This window comes from Phaethon lepturus, unplaced genomic scaffold, assembly GCF_000687285.1.
Source record: "Phaethon lepturus isolate BGI_N335 unplaced genomic scaffold, ASM68728v1 scaffold7442, whole genome shotgun sequence".
Lineage (NCBI taxonomy): Eukaryota > Metazoa > Chordata > Aves > Phaethontiformes > Phaethontidae > Phaethon > Phaethon lepturus.
In genome coordinates this window covers 125,985-132,436 of record NW_010521186.1, presented here as the reverse complement: position 1 = coordinate 132,436, position 6,452 = coordinate 125,985, and positions in this window count along the sequence as shown.

Genomic DNA, 6,452 nt, shown 5'->3' with positions numbered 1-6,452 from the left:
TTTCCAACCTAGTAATTCTGTGATTCTGTGACTCCCCATTCTCTGTGCCTCCACTTACCTGAAGGCTTTGTTTTCTGTTCCCTGGTGAACTTAGTTTAAAGCTATCTTCTCACTAAGTTAGCAAGTCTGTTGATAAAGATGCTCTTGACCTCCTTGGTCGGGTAGATCCTGTTTCTCCCCAGTACCCTTGTTCCTCTAAGGATCCTGTGTTCATAAAAACACCACTTTGCTGCTGGTAGCAGTCCTGCTGGAAAGTGGTGATCTGCAGCTGTATCTGCTTCTGCCTGAGGCTATCCCCTTGTCTGTCAGTATCAAGGCCACCACCACGCTGATCCTTGTCCACTTAATACAGATTATTCAAGGTCTGCCTTGGTGGTGCTATAAGGGCCAACGTGGGTGGTGTGAACAGGTGCGTGGTTTGTGAGCCAAGTGATCTATTTGCAAATATGTTTTATATAATGATAAAATTGTTTTTAAACAGTGACAACCTAAAAAAGTGCTTCCTGTTTGAAAGGCACGTGGTTGTATTTTTTTTTCTAAGTGACTTGTGGTTAGGACTTCCATTGAGGTTCTTGACCTTATTCACAGTGTTTTTTCAGAAAAGGGCTTTGAAGAACCAAACTAACTAAATTGGTGGTGATCACAGCTGCGTATGGACATGACAAATGCATGTCGTGCTACTAAATCCTAGTTAAAATTTGTTTTCCTGTTATCTGTGCTTTGTGCAGTGCTGAAGAGGTTCTGTACTGTTCTGCATTACTTCCAAGGTTGTGTTCAACATCTGGTTAGCCAGTTTAGTACTTCATAAATGTCTTGTAGCAAGCTGGAACTTGGTAGTGAAGAATGAGCGCTAAGGAGTCTGACTTCCATATTCTAATAAATTCTTGATCTCCCTATGTATTCTTGTTGGTGCTAGCTAATGTTGAGCATGTGACCATGGGAGATGCCTGAGGTTTCCTGAAATAATTTTCCATATGAGCTACTAGGTATGTTTTAGGTAACTTTATGTTGCTGCTAGGCTCTATTAATTTTCAAACTACAGGTAGAAGACTCTGATTTGTTAGTGCTATCTTGAATTATCCAGTATAAAACTGCTAATGTAAGGAGAAGAGAAGATGGGGTTTGTTGCATATTATGTTCAAGAAACATTACAAAAGTTATGTTACTGGGATTATATAGTCAAAAACACAAACTGAAAAAATACCAACACTGATCGTCGCTTGTGCAGTGAATGGTTATGTTTATACAGCATGGTTTTCATATGATTTTATGCACAGCTTGACTTGGGCTCTGTAAGAAGAATGACATTTGCTGCCTCCCTTCCTTCCTGTGATCCTATGCCTAAGTTGTTATACTTGAGTAAAACTGGTAACTCTCCTATGGTAGTGAGTTCTTATTCCGTCCATTACTGTTAATATTGAGGTGTTGCCTTACTTATAATATAGGAGGAAGAAGGGATTATCTCCATTAGTTTGAGACAATTACTGAAAGTCTTAGACCAAACCGTGTTATTGAAAGTCATTTTAGATGTCATGATTTGCTACCTCACTCAAGACATAGGCTGTGATTTTGTTTGAAGAGCACTGTCTTCACACAGAGCATGCTGTCTGCTTAAAAAAAAAAAGTCTGAAAGTTAATTGCTCTGATAGTGAAGCTCAAGGTAAGTGACTTCAGGAGAGTGTGGTCTCATTGAAGTTTGTAGCAGACAGTGGGAACCAGACTCCAATGTTGACTTCAGGTGAGAGTTGCAACCGTAACAACTCTTTCTTCTCTCTGAAGCTTTCTGCTCAATCCGTAAGTTTTACTTTAAATGTTACAAGCAGGAAGGGTATCGTAGTAACTGTTCTCTCTTCTCCTGTTCTCATTTGCTCATCTCTCCTGCATCTCAGCCTCTTTGTTAGTACAGCCTTGACTTCACATAAATGAAGACTAGGAGAGGTATGTGGTAAGATTGGTGATGTTTGAGCTTCATAGCTTCTGGTGGAAGAATGATTATAGCATGTGCCTTTATTTGCCATGAGAGTGCACTTGACCTAATTGGACTCTTTAGATGCAGTGATCTGATACTTCCTGGAAGCATCAGGCTTAATGTGCATGTATTGCTTCTTGTAAAAAGAGCAGCTGGGAATGGACTTGGGCAGTTAAAGCAATTCAGCTGAGCCAGACCTCTTCAGAGGGGCCCTCAGGAAGAATGACTGACTGTGAGCAGAGGACCTGTAGATGAGTTGTCTCAACAGCTGCATGGATTAGGTAGTGCGCGATAGACTGTATAAATGCATCCTTAAGTCTCTCTTGTGCATAGCATCCATAGCCAGTTAGAAGTAAATATGTGGATTAGCTGGTCTCCTAATAGATGGGGAACACCTGAATTTGCTGTGATCTGCTTTGCTCCAAATTTTCATTTTAAAGGTTGGCTTCATGGTTAATGTTTTTATGTAGGCTGTAGAGTTTTTCACCTTTGACATTCATATTCATTTTAATATGTAACTTGCATGTGGTTTTGATGGTGAAGGATTTGAAGATGCTTCATGGCTGACTCATATTTAGAGGGTAGCATCAACCCACCAAAGGAACACAACATACAGAATTAGAACTAGCCAAAGATACCAAGCAGATAAATGTTCCACAGGGTTTTAAATGAGGATCTTGACACAACTGAAAATCAGAAACCAAGTAGAAGGGTAATGACTGTGAATGACTATACTAAGGTGCAAGGTATAGAGCATGCTATAAATGCTCAGAATAAAATAAATTAACTGTTTTAACGGGAGACATAATACCAATATGGCTCGATCAGAAACAGTATAAGAACCATACATTCAGACCAGGATAGCAACATTGACTATAACATGTTTCTAGTCTTAAAACAAATAGTTTTTGTTTCTTTTAATTGTTTTAATTTAGTTGTGTGGTAGTTATCAATGGCATTACTTGTATGTCAGTGTCAAACTACTAGTTAGAACTAGAGATTTCTAGTTAGAACTAGAGAGTACTGGATATTAAGTAGATGGCAAGTTGTGTGCTATGGGAAGGTGTACTATGGGCTGATTCTGTACTTAACTTTTCCTTTGTAAATTGAAGGTCGCTTGCTGGGACACGGGCACTACACTACATAGGTAGTGACTTTTAGCCATCCTTATGAGGAGAGCCTGTGATTTAGGGTAAAGAAGGGAGCAGACATAACTAGAAAGTATTTTGATGTGGATTTTAAGAGTTTATTTGTGGTTTTGTAAGGTTTTGTGACTAAATGAATAATTGGAGGAGACTTGGGATCTGTGTTTGTATACTTTGGTCCCTTGTTACCTCCAACAATTGGTAGCCTCAAAAATGTATCTCTCTAATCCCTCGAATTGCATCAGGCTTGTGTTAGAGACTAGTTGGCACATAAACTATATGTAAAGAAGAGCTATACATTGTGTTTAAAAAAAAATATATATTTTTCCTAACAAAACAGGGTTTTTCTGTATCTTGTATATATGAAGACGTAAGCCATTGATGTGTTTAGGTAATATGTCATCAGGAATATGTGCTTTTAATACAAATTTAGAATGATGGAATGCACTGTAAGATCCAAATGGAGTTAACTGCTATGCTCACCACAGGGGAAAAAATAGAATAGAACAGAATAAAATACTGCAGTTGGAAGGGGCCTACAATGGTCATCTAGTCTAACTGCCTGAGCACTTCAGGGCTGAGGAGGAGTTAAAGCATGTTACTAAGAGCATTGTCCAAATGCCTCTTAAACACTGACAGGCTTGGGGCATTGACCACCTCTCTGTGAAGCCCGTTCCAGTGTTTGACCACCCTCTTGGTAAAGAATGCTTCCTCATGTCCAGTCTAGACCTCCCCGGCGCAGCTTTGATCCATTCCCACGTGTCTTGTCCGTGGATACCAGGGGGAAGATATCAGCACTGTCCCCTCCTCAGGAAGCTGTAGAGGGCAATGAAGTCACCTCTCAGCCTCCTTTTTTCCAAAGCAGGCAAACCCAAAGTTGTTAGCTGCTCCTCATAGGATATTCCTTCCAGCTCTTTCACCAGCTTTGTTGCCTTCCTCTGGACGCATTCAAAGACCTTCACATCCTTCTTAAAATTGTGCAGTTCTGGGCCCCACACACTACTGAAGGTGAGGCCTCACCAATGCTGAATACAGCAGGATAGTCGCCTCTCTTGACCGACATGTTGTGCTGTGTTTGATGCACCCCAGGATGCGGTTTCCCCCCCTTGACTGCCAAGGGCATGCTGCTGACTCATGCTGAGCCTGCTGTTGACCAGTACCTCCAGATCTCTTTCTGCAGGGCTACTCTAGCCACTCTTCTCCCAATTTATACTTGTGCCCGGTGTTACTCTGTCCCAGGTGCGGAATCTGGCATTTGGACTTGTTAAATTTCATGTCACTAATCATTGCCCAATGCTCCAGTCTATATAGATCCTTTTGCAAGGCCTCTTGTCCTTCAAGAGAGTCAACAGCACCTCCCAGTTTGGCATCATCAGCAAACTTACTAATGGTGCATTCGACTTCTGCATCCAGATTACTGATAAGAATAGTGAACAGAGCTGGCCCTAGAATTGAACCCTGAGGAACACCGCTGGTGACTGGTTGCCAGCCACATGTAGCCCCATTCACTGCAACCCTTTAAGCTCTGCCCTTCAGCCAGGTCTTCACCCAGTGCACTGTGTACCTGCTCATCCCGCAGCTGGACAACTTGTCCAGAAGGATGCTGTGGGGAACAGTATCAAAAGGCTTACTAAAATCCAAAAATACTGCATCTGCTGCCTTCCCTTCATCCGTGAGGTGAGTGACCTATCATGGAAGGATATAGAGTTAGTTAAACGGGACTTTGCCTTTGTGAACCCATATTGACTGTGCCTGATGATTGCGTTGTTCTTTAAATGCCTTTCGGTTGTACCCAGTATGATCTTCTTCACAGTTTTTCTAGAAACTGAGGTTAGACTAACAGGTCTATAGTTTCCTGGGTCTTCCCTCATGCACTTTTTGCAAATTAGAATAACATTGACCAGCTTCCAGTCAGCAGGGACCTCAGCTGCTATTTTTTCGAGAACTAAACCTAGGGATTTACCTCCTTAAGGTACACATACCTGCCTTTTGTTCAGTCAGCTAACTTACTGGGTATTCCTTAGTAGCTAAATGTTTTGGAATCTCTTTATTTTGGGGTGATATGCAAGCTTTAAATGTAGACCAGTCAACTAAAAGAAACAACCAACCAACCGCCTGATTTATTTGTATTAGCATAAATGCACCTAATCCTGCTGTATGAAACAATATAATTGTAAATGGTGCTAATACAGTATCACAGAATGATTGAGGCTGGAAAGGACCTCTGGCGGTCATCTGGTCCAAGTCCAACTATGCTGCTCAGGCAGGGCCATCTAGAGCTGGCTGCCCAGAGCCATGTCCACATGGCTTTTCAATGTCTCCAAGGCGGGAGACTCCACAACCTTCCTTTTGTGGAAATGTTTGGTCCACCTCACAGTAAAAGTGTTTCCTGATGTTCAGAGGAAATCTCCTGTGTTTCAGTGTGTGTCCATTGCCTTTGGTCCTGTCACTGGGCACCACTGAAAAGGACTTGGCTCCATCATCTTTGTACCTTTCCTTCAGATATTTGTATGTATTGAGATGATCCCCCCCCGCCCCGCCCCTTCCTTGAGCTTTCTCTTCTCCAGGTTGAACAGTCGTAGTGTGCTCAGCCTCTCCTCACAGGTGAGATGCTCCAGTCCTTTAATCATCTTCATGGCCCTTTGTTGGACTCTCTCCAGTATGTCCATGTCTCTTTTTTGTACTGGGGAGCCCAGAAGTGGACTCAGTACTCCAGGCATGGCCTCACTAGTGCTGAGTAGAAGGGAAGGATCACCTCCCTCTGCCTGCTGGCAGCAACTTTGTCTAATGCAGCACAGGATACCATTTGCCACTTTTGAAGCATACAAAATACCTAAATACCAGTAATGTTGTGCAAAAACATCTGCAAAAGACACTTTTGGTCTACAGAAACAATACAGCTAGAACTTCTTGTACAATGCTTTGTGCCTCCAATAAGGGAAGAAATGGTGTATGTAGGGCTCAGCTGTCATACTGCCATAGTTAAATAATGCTTGTGGTTTTAGAAGTATTTTTTGGAGAATTTAGTATTTCTGTTAAGTGTTTTCAGTGGTATGCGTAGGTGGTCTATGTTCTGCAAAAAGCTTAAATTGCACAAACATCAATAAATGATTAACTTAGAAAGATTTTTTTTTTAAAAAAAAGTATCTTTTTGTTGTGATTCCATGGTAATGTTCAATGTGGCAGTACGTTATTTTCTGAAAAGGTAATTTTATCTAGGGAAGGTGAGTGTACTTTCTGGGCTTGTTGAGTAAGGCTGGAAATGCATTGTGTCCTAAATATTATAAGATATTAAAGCTAAATATTTTGTCTATGTATTATGTATATACTTGGTTGTG